General features: G+C 44.4%; 1 protein-coding gene across 2 annotated transcripts in view; it reads right to left on the bottom strand.

Moving 5' to 3' along the window:
- The window catches only part of LOC309857203 (ral guanine nucleotide dissociation stimulator-like), a 211,573-nt gene that overhangs the window by 160,510 nt on the left and 30,904 nt on the right, over nucleotides 1-20,159 (bottom strand). For both annotated transcript variants that reach the window (XR_014307537.1, XM_082750010.1), the window contains exon 3: nucleotides 3,826-4,405. The gene's annotated coding sequence lies outside the window, so the exon portion shown is untranslated. The remainder of the gene's footprint in view (nucleotides 1-3,825; nucleotides 4,406-20,159) is intronic.

The raw sequence follows: 20,159 nt of genomic DNA, 5'->3' as shown, positions 1-20,159 counted from the left end.
CAATCCTGTCTGCGGAAGTTCCAAAATCTGAGGAAGATATTTTGTAACTGGAAGGAGGGCAGGCGGGACGTCCCGTCCTCAGTTTCCCTATAGGCTCTCTAGCTTCACCCTTTACCAAGACTGGAATCCCCCTGGGATCCTTATCCAGGATCTCTAGATTCCTTTTCCCTGCTTCTTTTGGGTGAGGCTGGAGAAAAACGAAAGAAACTGGGAGGTGTCCCTGGCTCTATTCACATCTATGCTGACCTAGGACCTAGGATGTCCAGCCATCCTGCATTTCGTTATGCAGTTCTTGGCAAGGCCGTGGGGCCCTTCAGGCCCCTGACCCTCTTGGTCAGGTCCATGGTAGCCACTGCTCCCTGGCTGGGGCCTGATCGAGCAGAGATTGGTTCTCCCTTGCCAGGATAAAGGTTCAGATCCTTGACCAGAGAACGCCCACACTCTCCTGGCTGGCCAAGGGCACTGTCAGGTCCAGGTGGTTCTGAAGTCCCTGGTCTCCATCATCCACCAGGTGACACACCCATGTTCCACTCACTTGTCTGAAATGGGGAACTCGCCTGACGCAGTAGACCAACACACACATGGAATGTGAGCAGGGGAGAAGCATCTATCATGCAAATGGATGTGAAACGAAGCAAGGGTAGGAATCCTTCTCTCCAGACACAACAGACTCTGAACCAAAGTGGGGAGGTACGAAGCCACAGAGAAGGACACTACTTCCTCGCAAGGGAGGCCATGTAATAGGAGAGAACATCTCGAAATATGTAGACACGCACCATGGGAGCACCCAAAGGCATCCAACAGTGCATAACAAACATAAAGTCACCTTTGACAGCAGTACCATGCAGTGGGGGACTCTAACACCCCACATCTGCTAATGGACACAGGATCCCAACTGACAATCAACAGGGAATCTATGGCTTTGAGGGATGCACCCGTTTCAACACGTAGATGCAGAACCTTCCACCCTGAAACAGCAGCATCCGGAGTGCTTTCCAGTGCACATGGAACATTCTCCAGAGTAGATCACACGTTAGGGCACAACCCAAGTCTCAACAAACTCCAAAAGGTGGATATCATCCCACACATCTTTTCTCAGCACGATGCTATGGAACGCCAAATGAACCCTAAGAGCAACCCTGGAGAGACCACGAATCCATGGAAGTTCAATTACATGCTACCCAACCAGCACTGGGTCAACCCGGAATCCAAAGAGGATGTCCAAATTTACATGGAAGCAAAAGGACACGCCAAGGGTCCCCAAACTTGCAGATACAGCGCCAGGGAATCTAAGAAGACAGGATCCAGCACCACAAGAAAAATCCCTTATACCATCAGCTGACACATAAGGACCTAGCCAAAGCACAACACAGAGCTCCTGAGCAGTCGCTCAGCCTGGGCGAGTTGGAGCTCCTGCTGTTGGGTGCAGGCTTAGCTTTTATCTCGACTCTAAATCCCAGCCTGGGGGGTGTTCTTTCCTTTCTTCCAGAACCATCCCCACCAGGGCCACTGGGGAATCAACCCTTCAGGGGGTTCTCGTCAGAGAGAAATGGCCTAAAGGGCCCAGGAAACAACCACCCCTTCCCCGCTGGTGGATCAAGGTGGCCCATTAGCGTTCCCTCTGTGGAACATTCCCCAGTGCTTTTTGGGGGACGACCCTCTCAGGCTCTGATGCCCAGGGTTTCTCAGCAAAGGGCAGATTCCAACTGAGTACCCCTGAGAAGGACCTGACACTCTGCACTTCCAGCATGCTCGCAGCTAATGCCCTGGCCACCTGTCCCCGGAGCACACGGAGAGACAACTTGCCAGCGGACCAGTGGACAAAACATCCTCTCTTTCACCACCAGGAAGAGATCGATGCGCAACCGTCTGGTGGCCACAAAGAGGTGTTTGATTGTCAGGAAGATTAAGAGCTAGGCAGGTCTTGGTCCACCCCCACAGGCCTCTCCTCCTCTTCTCCTCCAGAGTATAGGGAGGCAGGATGTCAGGAAAGACAGTTTGTTCAGTGGAAGCAAAATCCTTAGCTTGAGTCCCTTTCTCCCTAGTAGCCTGGGCACTCCTACGCTGCTTCCACTGTGGCCTCTGTGCAAGACCATTCGAAACACCAGTGCTGGCTTGCCAAATTCCGGGATACTGGGCAGAAAGTGATGGAACACAAGAGAGTCCCAGGGAAGTGACAACGGGTTTGGTCATGAAAGCTTGAAGCTGTCAAAGACCATCTCTTGCCCTATGTTCCCTTGGTCAGAAACCTTTCAGCAACCGCTCAGAGGAGAGACAGGCAGGTACAGAGCAGGGATGGGGAACCCTGGGAGCCACTGTGGACTGAACCTGGTGGTCTCTTCTCCACAATTCACACAGAACAAGATACAGACGGAAGACTTAACATCCGTGGGTGTTTTGTTAACATGGGCTTTGATTCATGTGTGACTTCTCAGAAACAGAAAAGAATAAAGGGAATCAGGAAACAGAGGCGATCAAAAACACCGGCTCAAATTTAGGGAACATACTGGTGGGAACCAGGTGGGCGGATGGGTGGAAGAGGGGGTGGGGATTAAGAAGACACTTACTGTGCTGAGCACGGAGTCACATACAGAACTCCTGAATCCCTACTCTTCAACTGAAACAACGAAAATACTGTACATCCATTAGACTGTATTTTCAAAATTGTCTTTCAAAAGTGGGTATTAGGAGATCGAGATGAGATTACGCTCTGAGAGTTTCCCAATCAGGTCTCCTCAGGCTGTACATGAATGCACATTAAAGATCAGTGAAAGAGCCCAAAGACAAAAGTGACATCTGTTGATATGGAAAGGCCAGTGCCCACCTCTGTGATCACAGAAAAAATACACCTTCCTATGATATTGGCTATCGTAAAAGCATTTCACCCACGTCTCCTTGGAGCTACGCTCCTCTGGTATTTCCATTCTACTTGGTTGTGTGTCTTCATGAAGCAGTTGAAGGAAATATTGCTACCCCGTGTTTGGTGGACTAAACCAAAGCTGGCTATTTCTAGCCCCTGGAATACTGGAGCTAGAGTGCCTTCTGGAAAACATTGCACAACTGGATCTCTCATCGTCTATCAGAGAAGGAAAGGGAGGCCCCACAAGGGCACCAGTGGAACAGGAACACAGAGGAGGTTCTCCTGACACCAGCTTCAGGATCCCAACTCCCTGAGCAAGAATGAAGAACCCCCGTCCCCCCACACACAATGGACACATATCACTGGAATGGGTCACTGCCCAGGAAAAGCGAAATGTGGCCAAACATGGAAAGGTACACAATAACCTCACTGAAAGAAAGCCCACTGGGATCCCCTGCCCTGGGTCTTAAGTTCCACCTATGCATGAAGCCATTTGATAATCACAGGGGAAGGGAGGGAAAACTGAATGGGAAGGCACCAGAGAGGGAGAAAAACGATGCGTGGCTCTTCCTTAAGAAACAAGCAGAGGAGCTTAATAAATAGCATGGAGCACATGGGGAGTTAGAGAGGAGAAGGGAGTTGGGGGAAACTGGAAGGGGAGGTAATATCCCTATGTGCCACAGGAGTGACTACAGGTGCGCCCCCTCCATCCTTTCCAAGGGCCTCACTACAAGTTTTCCAGAAAGGTGGCATGAATAGTAGTGGCTGGAAGGTGGATGCTGCATGACGTCCATTCTTTGTTCACTTGTGGGATGACTAGGGGCAGGGTCTCCATCTCAGTCGTGGACGTGCCAGAGCTCTCCAGCTCCCCTTCAGACACGGCCCTGCCCTCTCTCCCATAGAAGAACCTGCAGAACTATGTGACCATGAACTGGGAACACACAACAAGGGTACAAATGTCTTACCTGAATTCAACTCAGCATGGCAATGACAGACTGGTCCCGCTTGGAGGTTGTTCCCAGTGTCCTTGAGGCATTCGAACCCCTTCCTGGCGGCTGACTCCAGACAGTGGCTCACCTGTCACATTGGCTCACGATAGAGGGATGAGAAGTTCCTCGGAGACAGGTGTCACCACACCACTATCATCACCCTTTGTCGTGGAAGAAGTCTATGTCCCTCGTCGGATTAAGAAACCCTTCAAACAGGACTGGAACAGGGTGCAATAAAAGGCTCCCTTTGAAGAAGGGCTGAGCTTGGGGACATGTCCAGTCCTATGTGTCACTGTTGCCATCACCACACATAGTGGTGCCCCAAATGGGCAGGGTACCATTTCCAGTACACGGCTCCTGCTCTCCCACCGTACCTATTCCTATTATCGCGCCATCGCATCTGGTCAGGACCCCAGCATCAGGCCTGTGCGTCTCCAGTTCCTGCTGCTGCCTGCCTCCACCAGCGATCCTGTTTCATCTCTGAATTCCGAGCGCCGCAGCATCCATCTTCCTCACCTTCACAAACAGGATTGCGCAATGATTTCATGGATACGACCTGCAAGGCACAGGATGGAAAAGAAAAGGAAACTCACATACTGGACATTCAGGATACTTAAAATCTTTGTGACTTGAATGACGTTATCAACCAAGGGAAAGCACAGTCCAGAAGTCGGGAGAGCATGTTTGCAAACCATGGGTCTGACAGGTTCTCAATACCCACAATATCTAGAGATCCCAGAAACTCAACAACACCAATATAAATAAATAAACAAACAAACAAGTAAATAAATAAAATGTTTGTGTGAGGGCGCCTGGGTGGCTCAGTGGGTTAAGCCACTGCGTTCGGCTCAGGTCATGATCTCAGGGTCCTGGGAACTAGTCCCGCATCGGGTTCTCTGCTCAGCAGGGAGCCTGCTTCCTTCTCTCTCTCTGCCTGCCTCTCTGTCTACTTGTGATCTCTCTCTGTTAAATAAATTAATAAAATCTTAAAAAAAATGTTTGTGTGAATGTACATATGGGAAAGAGAAATAACCTCGAAGCTATACAAATGGAAGGAAATGGAAAGGATACTTCCCAGCAATAATATTTCAGGAAATCCTAATTATAACAAGCAATGACATACCATTTCATATCCATGAAGTTGACTCGCCATGGATACTGGCTGGGGAAATACTTAGAATACTCGAAAAGTTCAAGTGTTGGCCAAGATGCAGAGGAGTTGGAACCATGTTTTTTGTGTGTGATAGGAATATTTAAGGGCATTGTTTTGGTATTAGTAAGGCAGTCCTTCATAAAAATCAACTTTGAAAATGCCATGTGTTTTAGTCATTGCACTTCTGCAGTAGATAACCAAATTAACGGACAGGGTAGTCTTGACGATTTATCTGAGCACACCTTTTCATGCCAACGTTGTTCCTAAAAGCTAATCCATGAACACAATCCAAGTATCTGTCCAGGGAAGAAAAGATGTATTTACAGTCGTTGGGATAGTATTCATTTTGTAAAGAGGAAGAAAACATTGGCATGCCCCACCATATGGGCAAATGTTGAGGATAGTATGCTAAGTGAAAGGAGTATTCATGAAAACACCAACTTTGACTCCACTCTTAGGTCCTACATAACGTAGATTCCTAAGGACAGAAAGTAGAATGGTGTTTGCCAAGGGCTGGAAGGAAGCGCTCATGGGAAGAGTCTGAGTCATGCTAAAGAGCTTTAGATGGACAAGATGTAAGGAAATGGGAAGGTGAGTTCCAGGGAGCTTAGACAAAGATATTACTGCTTTCACGACATTTAGAATGTACTCCTTGAACTTCATGGACTTCATGACCTAACAACAAATTACACTGGAAAGTGTAATTTGCTAAGATGGTGAAATGAACACAGGACCATTTCATCTGACTATTAATACCCTTCCAGTTAGGTCCTATCTCAGCCATTTGACTTCAGCCATTTTCCTTGAGACAACATGGAGCAAACAAAATGTTGTCCTTCTGTGCCTTTTTCAAAGTTTAAAATCAGACTTGCCCCAAACAGGACAACTTTATGCAAGAAGGTAATTTTCAGAGTTAATGTCTTGAGACATTTTATTCCTTGATCATGTTTTTAAACAAAACCCAAATTGAACATTCTACTGCATCCACTTGAATTTTAATTCACTAATTTTTCAACTCAGAACCCAGTGTTGATGCACGTGGCCTGGATGTTACTATGCCTATCATAACCTACCGACTTTAGGTTCTGCTGTTTTCAGTTTGGTTTACCTGTCATTCCTTTGCCAAGTCAACTTTCATGAGGTTCATTATGAATGGTAAAATATCCTTGGCTCCAGTTGTATTGAAGGAATTGACACTGAGCACCATTTCAGCTACACAACACAATGATTTAATTTTCCTAGGCCCTAAAAGGATGACCAGAATAAGTTGACCACCATCACCTCTTAGAGATACAAAGAGAAAAGAAAGAGCAAAGAAAGGAAATGTTCTTCTTTGTGTGATGAGATCTCTCCAGATGGCCTCTCTTAACACCTCTCAAATACACCATAGAGCAGTATGAACTGTAGTCATAAGGCTGTACATGACATCCCTCTTATATCTTTCTCTTACAACTGGAAGTTTGTAGCTCTCCATGATTCACTCAATCCCTGCCCCACCCTCTGCCCTCTGTTTATGGCTCCTTCAATCTGAAGGCTTTTGCTGAGTTTGCTTTTCTCCTTTTCTCTTCTTGGTTTCAGATTCCACATAAAAGGGGAAAATATATCTTTTTTGTAGTATCTTTCTATATCTCTATTCCTGCATACACTTAGCTTTTGGACTTCCTCTCACTTATTTTCACATGGCTTAAAAGTCCAGGTTTCATCACATTTGTCATGATTTCCTTTCCTATGAATAAATAATATCCTAATATAGATTTAAACTCCTCTTTACCCTGTCAACACTAATGGGCATGGTTGTTTACAGTGTCTTGCCTGTTGTAATTAATGTTTGATGAAGAAGAAACAGAAGAAGAAGAAGGAGGAGGAGGAGGAGGAGGAGGAGGAGGAGGAGGAGAAGAAGGAGAAGAAATAATTGTCTTTGAACATGGAGGTGGATGCTCAGATTTCTTGAACATATCCCTTGGTTTTTTTCATTATTGTGTAATGATAGTCACCATTAAATGTATCATTAGTTTCTGTTGCAGTATTCCAAGATTGTTTTATACAATAACAAGTGCTCCATGCAATATGTGCCCTCCTTAATAACCCCCACCAGGCCCACACAGCTCCCCTCCAAAACCTTCAGCTTGTTTCTGAGAGTCCACAGTCTCTCTTGGTTCATCTCCCACTCAGATTTCCCCCAATTCACTGTTCCTTTCCTTCCTCCAATGTCCTCCATGTTAATCCTTGGGTTCCACGTGTGAAACCATATGCTAATTGACTTTCTCTGCTTGACTTATTTCACTCAGCACCATTTCCTCCAGTTCCATCCATGTTGATGCAAAAGTTAGGTATTCATCCTTTCTGATGGCTGAGTAATATTCCATTGTATATATGGACCAAAGCTGCTTTATCCATCCTCTGTTGAAGGGCATCTTGGCTCTTTCCACAGTTTGGCTATTGTGGACATTGCTACTATGAACCTTGGGGTACATATGGCCCTTCTTTTCACAACATCTGTATTCCTTCGTTTTCTGTATGCCAAAACCACTTGTTCATGGACCACATGGAGAAACAAGGTGTCAGCGGTCCAATCCAAAAATATTCACTGCTTTCAGCACAAAATAGTGATTTATCAGCACCAGTTTGACAGCAACAAAGAGGCATTTTGAATGCCAGGAAAATGAACAGCAAGGACAGGGCTTTGTCCACACCTGCAGTGGTCTCCTCACATTCTCTTCCTCAGTAGGTTGAGTCAGGATGGAAGGCGTCAATAGTGTATGGGTTTCATTAGGCCAGTGGCTTCCCTTTCTTCTTTCTTCCTGGATCTCTGTGATGTGTGCAGAGCACAAACTCCTTTTAAGAGGGATGGCTGAAACTGAAAATGGGTACGGTGGGAGCCTGAGTTCCTGAGTCAGCCCTGACATGTGGGCAGAGGCAGGCGCTGGTGGCCACCCTGAGTGTGGTGCACAAGGTTACTTGGAAATCTACAAGAATGGGCTGGAGGAGCTTGTGAGGGGAGTGGCATGAGGCACTGCTGCAAACTACACTGATTTCCCAAAGGATTTTACAAGTGCTCACACAAGTTTTAACCTGAACCCTCAGGGAGATTAGAGTGAGGCATCAGTACAGCCTAAGGGTGTAGCAAAAAACAGGGCCTGACACTTGGCTCATGCGGACTCTGGAGGGGTGAGGCTGGCTGGGTATAGATTTGGGATAAAGGCACCAAGGAACAAACGAGCTCAGGAGGAAAAAGAGCTATGACCTGGCGATACAATGGAAGGAGGAATACCATTGCACTGAAAAGTGAGACTGGTTTCTGAGAGTGTCCTTGAAAACTCTGAACTAGAGAAAATGGTCTCAATCCAGCCCTCAGAGGGAAAACACACACCAAAAAAATAATGGACATTTATGAAGGGCTTAGGAAGCCAGATGTTCCAGTGAACTGGGCATCAACCCACAGTTGGAATCTGGGAGGGAAAACCCATTGGGTTGGCCATGACCTGAGAAGGGACCTTAGACCAGTCACATTGCCTTTCATTTTCCTCATCTGCTGGGGACAGAGGATGACTTTCAGTTCCAAAGTTAGCAGCAGGCCTATAGGAGAATGCACCACAAAATGTATACCTCATTCCATTTTGTTTACAAAAGATAATTTGGGGACACCTGGGTGGCCCAGTCAGTTAAGCCTCTGCCTTTGGCTCAGATCATGATACCAGAAACCTGGGATCAAGTCCCATGTCATGCAGCCTGCTCAGCAAAGACTCTGCTTCTCCTTCTTCCTCTGTCTCTCCTCCCTGCTCATCTTCTCTCTAAAATAGGTCTATCTATAGATAGATAGATAGATAGATAGATAGATTTTTAAACATAATTTGGAAGCCTTGATGGATTACCTTTCTGTGAATGCCAAGAAGGGGAATAGAATTTTCCAGAATAAGAGTGCCAAATGTGCCAAATACCACACCCCCTTATCATCTTTAGGAGAAAGTTTTTTTTTTTTTTTTAAACAAACACCATTTGATGAGTTTGACACACAGACATCATCCTCAAAAGTTCCCTAATGCCCTTATAATCCTTCCCTCCCTCAACCATCCTGTCACCAGGTAATCACTGTTGCTTGCTTGCTTGATTTATTTAGTTTTGTGCAAGGGTGCTCTTTATTTTTATTTAAATTTAATTAATTTGCATGCAAATTATTATTAGTTTCAGAGATAGGGGCCACGGATTCCTCAGTCTCATATAATACCCAGTGCTCATTACATCATGTGCCCTCCTTTATGTCCATCACCCAGTTACCCTATACCCCCACCCACTTCCCCTCCAGCAACCCTCAGTTGGTTTCCTATGATTAAGAGTCTCTTATGGTTTGTCTACCTCTCTTTCATCTTCTTTCATTCTTCCTCTCTTCCCCTATGATAAAATGACTGCTTTGTTTTATAAATGCCTAAGATGAGTGAGATCACATGATAACTGTCTTTCTCTGATTTATTTTGCTTAGCATAATACCCTCCAGTTCCATCCACATCATTGCAAATGGAAAGATTTCATATTTCTAGATGGGTGAGTAGTATTCCCTTATATATACCACATCTATACCATTCCATGTACATACCACATCTTCTTTATGCATTCATCTGTCAATGGACATTTGGACTCCTTCCATAGTTTGGCTATTGTGGACATTGCTGCTAGAAACATTGGGGTGCATGTGTCCCTTTGGATCACTACATTTGTGTCTTTGGGGTAAATAGCTAGTAGTGCAATTGCTGAGTCATAGGGTAGTTCTATTTCCAACTTTTTGAGGAACCTTCAAATTGTTCTCCAGAGTGCTCCACCAGTTTGCATTCCCACCAACAGGGCCAGAGGGTTCCCCTTTCTCCTCACCCTCACCAACATCTGTCATTTCCTGACTTGTTAATTCTAGCCATTCTGACCAGTGTGAGGTGGTATCTCATTATGGTTTTGATTGGTATTTCCCTGATGCCAAGTGATATTGAGATTTCTTTCATGTGTCTGTTGGTCATTTGCTTGTATTCTTTGGAGAAATGTCTATTCCTGTGTTCTGCTCATTTCTTGATTGGATTATTTCTTTTTTGGGGTGTTGAGTTTGGTAAGTTCTTTATAGATTTGAGGTACTAGCCTCTCTTTTTTGGGGTGTTGAGTTTGGTAAGATCTTTATAGATTTGAGGTACTAGCCCTTTATCTGACAAGACATTTGCAAATATCTTCTTCCATTCTGTCAGTTGTCTTTTGGTTTGGTCGATAGTTTCCTTTGCTGTGCAAAAGCTTTTTACCATCATGAAGTCTCAATAGTTCATTTTTGCCTTTGTTTCCTCTGCTTCCTGTCACTTTAATTTTGCATCCCCTGAATTTTATATACATGGAAACAGGATGTACACTCTGTACAGTATGGCTTTTTTACTCACCATAATAATTTTCAGATTCAACTTTATTGTGTGCATCAATAGTCTATTGCTTTTTGTTGTTGAGTAATATTCCATCATATGGATACACTAAAATTTGTTCATCCATTCACCTTTTGATGAGCACTTCAGTTTTGTCCAGTTTGCTTTTCTAGATTAAGCTGCTGTGAATAGTCATGTCCACATCTTTGTATGGACATATGCCTTCATTTCTCTGAAAATAGAAAACCTACACAGAATGGGAAACATACCTTTTTAAGAAACTGCCAAATTATTTTTCCTAGTGGTTGTACCATTTTACACGTCTATCAGCAGACTCGGACAGTTGCAGTTGCTTCACATCCTTGCCAAAACTTGGTGCGGTCAGACATTTTAATGTTAATTGTACTTGTAGATTTTTTAGTCGTGTCTCAATCCGATTTTCGTTTCCCTTTCCTTAATGACTAATGATGTGGCACATCTTTTCATGCAATATATTTGCCATTGTAAGACCTTCTTTGGGGAAGTGGCTGATGGAGATGAAAAACTGGATTGTCTTAAAATAGAGTTCTAAGAATTGTTTATATATTCTAGATACAAGTCTTCTTCAGATATATGTTTTATAAACATCTCTCCCACTTTATGCCTCATGGAGGATTTTTGAGAATGAAGAAGTTATAGCTTGAAGGGTAGATGGTACTCCCAGTCTGGTGTAATTCATTCTAGAGTCTCTGGTCCTTTAGTAGATGCTTCTGCTGCCAGACCTTCCTCCAATTCTCGCTCATCACAGTGACATGGAAACATCAAGTCATCTCCATTTAAAAACTGCAGGTCAGGTATGACCTTCACTGCCCACACTCCATCTCATTTGAAGCAATGGTGCCACATTTCCACAATTTTCTTCCTTGTTTGGTAACACATAGGGAATATTTTTTTCCTCATATATACACTGTATGTTTTAAATACATGCAATGCTGTCAGTTATAGCTCAGTTGAAAAAAAAAAAAAAGCTTCCCGTAGCAGTTATGATAGCTGCATAACACATGACCCCAAATCTTACAGTCCAAATAAACACCCTTTTTTATCGCTCAGAAGCCTACAGTTCTGCTGATAGGAGGCAAGCTCCACTGATCTCAGGTTGGCTCTCTTACATGCCTGCAGTCTCTCTATTTGCAAGGGGTTCAGTAGAATTCAGCCCCCATATTACCGTTAACCTGCTGTTTAGGTCTCTGTGCTTCCAGTTCACTGCATTGTCATACTAACATGGCTTCCGGCAGGCTGTGGGATCCCTCTTATTAGCTGCTGGGCTCAGAAGGTTTGTAGACCTCTAGGACTGTCTTGTTTGGATTCTCAGAGAGACAGACCCTGAGAAAAACATTTGAGTCTAAGTAGCTTATTCCAGGAAGTAGAGAAGTGGAGATGGAAAAGAAGGTAGAGGGGCAGCCAATACAGTGTCTGTGTTAATGAAGAGGCAACCACTGTGGGAAACTGGAGCACTGTGCCACTGGGAATGTGCTTCCATATTATCTCATCCAAGGGACAAAGAATGGAACCTTTGCTGAGGCTGAGAATCATCTGCTGAGAGGTACATGAGCTTCTTTCTTCCTTCATCAGGGCTTTGACTCTCAGGGTTCTTCCTCAAGGCTTTGTTGCAAAGGAGGTGCTGGCCCCGGAGGCTGGGACTAGTCTGGCCAGCTAGGTTCCCACTGACCTATTTTAAGTCCACAACAAGTAGGCAACATCTACCATGTTCAAGGACCTGGTGGGTAATCACAAAGTGCAAAAGACTCAAACAATACCAGTAATAAGTCGACCTGTTTTCCTTCACAGCAGAATCACCTAAAGCCACTTTGGGGAGAAACCAAGGGGGCTGAATTTCTGCATGTAAGGGTACTGGTGTGCCAGTAGTGCATTGGCTGTACCTGTCATGGCTTTGCTGTGGATCAGTAGGATGGAATGCCCATCAGAAGCCAGTACTCCATCATCTCGAGCATGCATCACCAAACAGAAATCTGCTTTTCATGAAGCAGCAGATATTTTTAGTGATTTATCAGGAAAAGCTTTGTTACATGAGATGATGGATGACTGCAGAACATTAGAGAAATCCCTGCAGCCTCATAATTTGAGAGTCTATGAAGGAATTGAAGTTGAATGCAAGCAAACTTAACAGTAAGAAGAGTCTACAATGACCTAATTTCTCAGAAGATATTGTGTCAAAACTTGCACAATGTGGCTTCTAACCTACTGTGTTCACAAAATGAACAAGGGCTGTGACAAATTCCTGCTTCCAATCCACAGACTCTCCCCCAGACTCGGACTGAATGTTTCTGGACCTGCATATTATTCTGCCTTTCAGATTTTCACCATCTCACAAGGCTGTGTTGGACCACCATTTGGGCTCTTGTCCCCTCTCCTGCCTATCTCCAGCCACATTTTCAATCTACTGTATAGATGGATACCAATCTGAATAACTTCTGAGGTTCCAGCAGCCTCAGCAGTATCGACATTCACATGCAGGTTAATTGATGAACACATTCATTCATTTCAGGAAGTAGTGTTGAAAGTATCTGTGTGACCAATATTAGGGAACTCACAAGGCCACAATAAATATTCACTTACACTGTTTGACATGTGACCCACCCACACTGGAGAGGACAATCTGCTTCACTGTTCACCAGCTTAAATGTTAATCTCATTCAGAAATACCCTCCACAGACACAGCCAGAACAATGCTTGACCAAAATATCAGGGCACCCCAGAACCCAATCAAGTTGACATATAAAATTAACCATCCTAATATTCTTCATTTCTGCCAGCATCCCCAAGTATGGAGGGGCCTTAGTTAATTAAATCAGTCTCGGTTCATGGATATCTGATGATTTTTCATCTTTTGTTATTGTAAGTAGCTCCACGATGAATAACCCTGTGCACACATATTCCATTTGTTTGCCACTGCATGGGTGGTTCAGCTTCCCACTGGTGGACTTTCTGGGTCAATGGATAAACGCATACATAACTGACCTCCCTGGGGACTATAGCATTTTGCATTCTACCAACAGTGTCTGAAAGCACTTGTTCCCTAAGGAAACAGGGATCCATGTTTGGTCAAGAACACCACCACTCTTGGCTATGGAGATTGGTTTAGGACCAAGCTGGCCAATAGGAGGGACTGATGAGAGTTTTTGTGGACGCATGAGGACAGAGAAGCTGTCTCTCCCTGGCAATGGCTCAGCTAGTCGTTGTAAACCTCCCGGCTCCGGGACAGCCATGTACAGAAAGCCTGGTCAAGAGTGATACCAAGAAAGATGCAGTGGTCAGAGAGACAGAAAGGACTGAATCCTGATGGACAAATAGAGCCCCTGGACCCAGCTGGACCTGGATCACAGGCTGTTCCTATACTTTTTCAGTTACGAAACCAAAAATTCTGTTTTTACACATCGAATACCATTTCACTTTTATGTAGAATCTACAAAATAAAACAAGCAAAAAATACAGGAAAAAAAATACCCATGAATTGAAACTAGGGGCTGCCAGATGGGAGGGTGTTTGGGGACAGGCAAAATGAGCGAAGGTGAGTGGAAGGTGTAAGCTTCCAGTGATGGGACGAATAAGTCACAGAGATTAAAAGTACAGCATAGGGAAAATAATCAGTGGTATTGTGATAGCATTGTATGGTGACAGATGGTAGCTACACTTGTAAGCATCATGTATAGAATTGTCCACTCACTATGTTATACACATGAAACTAATATAAAATGTGTATCAACTCTACTTCCATTTTTGAAAAGTTGAAATGAATCCATTTTCCTACAACCAAGAGAGTCCTACCAGATGCAGCATGCTGCACAGAACATGATCTCTGCCTTCGTGTATATTTAGAATTGAAATAAAGACATGAAAAACAATGAGTACAATGTGAGACAGAGTAGTATCAGGTGCTGTACTTTGTTATACTCTGAGTGCCATGAGTCCTTCAAAAGTCAGAAGAAGGGCAGGCAGTGGGCCTTGATAGGATTTGTGTGGGTGGAACTTTGAAGAGCTCCATAATTCTGTGCCTGCAATTGGAAATCTGATATTGTCCAAGAATCAAAAGTTTTTTTTTTTGTTTTGTTTTGTTTTTTAATTGTGTTGGGGCAAACTTGTATTCAAGGTGAAAGTACAGAAACTTTAAACTGCTGTCTTAGGGGGTATGGCCTCAGACCCTTCCAAGGGTGATAGATATGTCATATTTGATAGATGCATGGTTTTACACTTCCAACGTCTGAACTATTTAAATTCTGAAACACATTTGGCCCTACAGAGTGCCTAAAAGACTGTGTCTCTGTGCTTCATGTGTCCGGGAAGTGAGGAGACATCTTTTCTGAGGCCTAGATATTGGGGTGGATGTCAAGGAACCCAAAAGGCATGACTTGAAAGGCACCCATCCCATGAGCAGCAGGGAAAAGATAGGATGGCTTAAGCACTTTAGATGTACAAACAATCCAGTGTCTCCAGGTGATAAGTCTCTACTATCACCCTAGTGATACCCAGTGGGACTGCTGGGTAAAACTAGTCAAACTATGATCTTCCCAAAGTTGATTCATCAAGGGAACAGGTGGGGAAACATCCAAGTCGGGCCACTCTCACTGGTCACATGGACACCTTGGTGCTGGCCACCCATTCAGCGTGTGAGTGCCCATCTTCCAACTGACTCAAAAGTGTCAATAAAGTGCCATGTGCTATGTGCTGTTTCAGATCCTTAGCCTGAGGCAGGTAAACCCCTAAAGGCAGAGCCTGAGGAAAGGATTTGAGAGAGGTGGCTAACTCGGAGGTGGCCCAGGATTTGCTGGGGAAGTAAGGCAGGAACATCATCAATACAGGACTTGTCAAGGAGTGAGCTACTGCTGTGAGCAGCTGGGACTCCCTCCTGTTAAGAACCTCTAGGAGACTATATGGATGCCTCAGAATTGCCCCACTGAGCAGGGAGGAAGCCAAGAAACCTATCCACCCACTGGCTGAATGTTGCACGAGGGGCAGTGTCTTCCATCCCCCAGAAGGAGAAAAAGGGAGAGGCAAACAGGTACTAGAGATAGGTAGGAAGCTGTCAGGGTGCACAGAAACTTCCCACCAGCTGCAGGTGAGCACAAGGTAAGCTGAGAAGATGTGGCACATGATGTCTTCTTCAGGGATTCCACTAAGAGTTCCCACCCAACATTTGCTCATCTTGATTGGCCACACTGTTCAGCTGCCTCTCTTCTCTGGCCCCTTAGAAGCCCCCAAAGTCAGGGGGCTTTGTTTCCAATCATAGCTGTATCCTCCACGCCAAGTATGATGGGTGGGTCAGATCAAAGTCCAGTTAGGATTTACCAAATGATCAGATACCACAATATTTGTTTCAGTTTCTCCCTGGGTTCTTTATTCCAATTGTTCTCCACAGAGTGCACTGCAGGTAAGATGGCAGTTTCTTCTGCTGCCACTGACTGAAGGCAGGGTTGGGAAAGAATCCTTTCCATGTCCTCACATTAACCACATTTGGCCCTCCCTCCAGATGCTAAGGCAGGAGGCCTCTGTGGCTGGACCAAGTCATTGCCCAACTTCCTGCCCACCCCTGGCAGGAAGCGAACCTTTACTCTAGGTGCCTTCTCAGGATCAGGCAATGTCCTCACTTACACTCCACACAATAGCTCTTACACTTGCCATCATAAAAGTCTCAGAGCTGGTTGGCTCTCTTTGGGTTTCCCAACATAAGCAGACTCACTGCTGCCCAGATGTCTGGCTGCTGCCTGGTCCTTGGGTAGCTTCATTCACCAGTTTTGCAGTGATGTAAAAGGAAGCTTCTTCTGTCAGTTTAGGATAAACATAATCCTTTCAGCAGTGACTGATTCAAAACTTCCATACAGGCAGGGCCTAGAGGCAGCCCTCTGGTTGGAAGGGGGATCAGAGGATTTATGGAGAGCTACCTTAATATGGAAAGCACTTCAATATCACTTAGATGGTATGATAATTTGCAGTGGCTTAATGGAGAAGTTGTTGGATTATAGGAAGCTAAAGGATGCCATCACTTGGGCCCCTATTCCTTATGAATGAGATGCCCTACGATAGAATTGGTCATGAATGGGATGGGTGAGAGGCAGAGCAAAGCCAGAGAAGACCTCAGCATTTAGCCACCTTGAAAATTCACGTGACCTCTGCTGGTTTTGTTTTTAATAACATGAGTGTTTTTGCAGGCAAATCAGGTTAAATATCTGTTAGATACTTATATATTTAGATATTAAATATCCAAGCTCAGTCCTGAGCTTGAATGAGTATCTTTTGTTTATAGTGGTACAATTTCCAAGAATTCCCCTGGTGCAGGTGCTGCCATCCAGATCCTCATCTCCTCAGCTGCTGGTACTAGAGAAGTGCCTCCATCTGCCTAGCTGAGAAACTGTTTACCACATCACTGACTGATCTGCGGAAATTTTGGAATTTGTAAATCCCTGCGTTTCCCTGAATGAAAACAGACATTGTGCCAGAAACTCACTGTCAGAGAGAAACGTCTAATATTGGTAAATATTATTTATCTTACTTAGCAAATAAGAAAGAGGCCAGAGTGCCCATCTCAAACCAAGACTCTTCCTCACAGGATGGATGCGACTGGGTGAAGTAATGAACAGAATTCTTTCCTTCATCTACATGTGCATTTGGAAGTGGAATTGTGTCCTGTCACAAGACACCTAGGTTTTAAAACACAAAAGATAACATGTCTTTATGAGGTTGAAAGCATGTAAGTCTTACTATGGTGAGGCGATGAGTCAGTGGCAGATAGGAGATGTCCTGTGGGTTGATTTGTTTTTTGCTCCCCTCTGTACTGCTAACATGGAAATGCCTTTTTTCACATATCTCAGTCCCTGAAAGTCCCTGAAAGAGAGTTTTGTGACCTGTAACCTGGCCATTTCAAACTATCCCTTGCAACATTGCCAGTCTTTGGAATTTCGGTGTTGACTAGGAGCTGTGACTACATCACATCACTTGTGTCCCTTTATGAGAGAAAATTGTTGTAGTTCAAATATAAACCCTATGATTTCAAATATCTGGAGTGTGGATACCCAAGGCTAGAAGCCATGGCCATGTATAGAATACTTCCAACTTCAAATATTCCATCCCTTTTTCTCCATAAACCACAGAAAGATCTCAGAAATCCCAATATTCAAAATCCAGATAGTCAACCTCGAAAGAAATCTGCAAGCATTAGAATAACTGTATTCAAAAGTCACATTAGCTCAACAATGGATTTATGACTTATTGTCAACCATGTGTATATTAGCCCATACCCTTTACTTATGACTGCTGCATTTACCTGGTGCATTTGGACTTTGTGTTTTGAATTACAAACGTTATGAACCTCTCACTGATCTAAATGCCTATTCAATTGTGGCTACAAATGGCACAGAAACCGCTGCTGATATGCAAAGGATGAAAAAATCTCCAAGTCTGTTTGTACATAGTTTAAATGGAAGAGAGTTTCAATAGGATTCCATTATAATTTGTTCTACTAGTGTCAAAATGAGTGCAAAGAACAAAAGAGAAATTGTTTTAAGGTTGCTTTATGGAAGCAATTCACTCGTTTGAAACAAGAAATGACACTGAGCATAATCAAAAGATAAAATTGCTAATCGTATGATGGCTGACATGGTTCTTCATATTCTATTGAAAGACATTCAGTTAACTGTCCAGCCTGTTAACTCAAGTGCTACAGGAAGGGCATTTCTTAAAGCAGTGCCATCTGGTTGCCTCCGTTTCCCAGGTGACTATGAGTGGTTAGAGTGTATTCATCCATATTCTAGTCCATGCAAATCCACACAGCATTGCCTCTACTCTCAACCTCTCCACTTGCTCTCCAAGCCTCCTGCCATTTCATCTTCTTGAAGCAAACCCTTCTCCTCTCTCCTCAGAATCCTCCAACAACTTCCCAGTGCTAACGAAAATGGTCTGCACTCCTCAGGCTTGTGAGCTTGGGACAGCTACCCAATATCCACTGTTCATTCATGTCTTACAACATTGATTTTCTTCCAGGGAGCCATGCCCTGTTAGAAAATAGCAGGTACAGCCTCTCTTGTGGCCAGGGGTGGTCTATTAGCTGTACTGGAAACCCTGGGACTTCCTTAAGAAAATGCTTTAAGGGGAGCTACTTCACCTGGATGGGCATGGCCTATCATCCTTTTATCTTCTCCTCGGGATCAGACCTATAACATGGACAAGATGGTGGAAGCTCCTACGGCCAACAGATAGCCTCAAGGGTGGAGAATCAGAAAAGTAGATGGAGCACAGGTCTTTGAAGCTGTCATACCAGTTCTAGTGAGCCAACACCTTGACTTCTTATCCATGAAAGTGTTACCACCCAGTATACTGAAGCTACAGAATTTGGATCTCTGTTGTAGCTGCTGACCCAATTGCTAATGGATAGGGTTGGCATGGAACAGTCTCCATACTTAGTGCTTTAAGCTTCCCTATCAACTTTTGCATCACTTATTTCTCAATCCTAACGCAAGCTCATTCCAAACAGGCACAGATCTTGGGTTCCTATATCAGGTTTGCCAGCATGCTAGTTCCAGGGATCTGTATCTTCTACTTCCTCCCAGAGACAGTCTACCAAGCCTGGTTGCTTCTTCCACCCAGCCTTTTAATTTTTTTTTAAGATTTTATTTATTTGACAGAGAGAGATCACAAGTAGACATCGAGGCAGGCAGAGAGAGAGAGAGGAGGAAGCAGGCTCCCTGCCGAGCAGAGAGCCCAACACGGGGCTCAATCCTGGGACCCTGAGATCATGACCTGAGCAAAAGGCAGAGGCTTAACCCACTGACCACCCTGGTGCCACTCCAACCAGCCTTTTCATATATAAAAAAGGGGGCAGTGATCTATTTTACATTTGGTGGATTTAAAAAAAGCTTTTTAATGATCTTCTGAGTATATGTACCAGGAATCAGGACAGGTCGACAGGCCCTGTTCAGGAGCAAGAAGTGGGGTCTGGCCTCAGCTGCTTCTGGGCACCTGGCAAATCATCCCCTTGCTTCATTACTGGTCACAGTGACGGAGCGCCTGGATGCGGTGGACTTGTCAGCTTCCTTCCAGGCACGTGGACCTTTATTTTAAAGTTGTGATCACTGGAAGATATTATCTCAGTCCCCAGGTAGTGAAAGATCTTTCACAAGCAATGTCATGATTGGAGTGACTCCTCCCAGAGCCCCCGGTCATAGAAGTCAGGCTGTACCTGCTAACCTCAGTCTGTCTGAGCTCCCACCTGCTAAGAAAACCCCTTATCAAATAGACAAAAGCTGCTTTAAAGAAAAATGGGTCTGTGGGTGAATCAGCACTCTAGGTGAATGGCTACAGGGCTCTATTGTCTAAACAAAATGACAGGAAAAAAGGAATTCAATTGGATAACTAATAGGTGAAGGGGATTAAGAGTACTAGTGAGGAGTACTGAAACATGTACAGAAATGTTGAATCAGTATATTGAACACCTGAAACTCATATAACACTACATGGCAATTATACTAGAATAAGATAATTTTAAAGATTGTATTTGTTTATTTGTCAGAGAGAGAGAGTAAGCACAAGCAAGGAAAGCAACAGGCACAGGAAGAAGCAGGCTCCACTCAGAGCAAGGACCCTGATGCAGGACTGAACCTAGGACTCTGGGATCGTGCGTGACCCAAGCCAAAGGCAGACACTTACCCATTTCAGCCACCCAGGCATCCCGAATTTCTTTTCTTTCTTCCCCCACTTAACATGCCTGACACAATAATGAGGTTAGA

Source organism: Mustela nivalis, assembly GCF_964662115.1.
Source record: "Mustela nivalis genome assembly, contig: HAP1_SCAFFOLD_495, whole genome shotgun sequence".
In the NCBI taxonomy this organism is placed as follows: domain Eukaryota; kingdom Metazoa; phylum Chordata; class Mammalia; order Carnivora; family Mustelidae; genus Mustela; species Mustela nivalis.
Note: the sequence above shows the minus strand (reverse complement) of the source record. Positions and strands in the feature narration are given on the sequence as shown.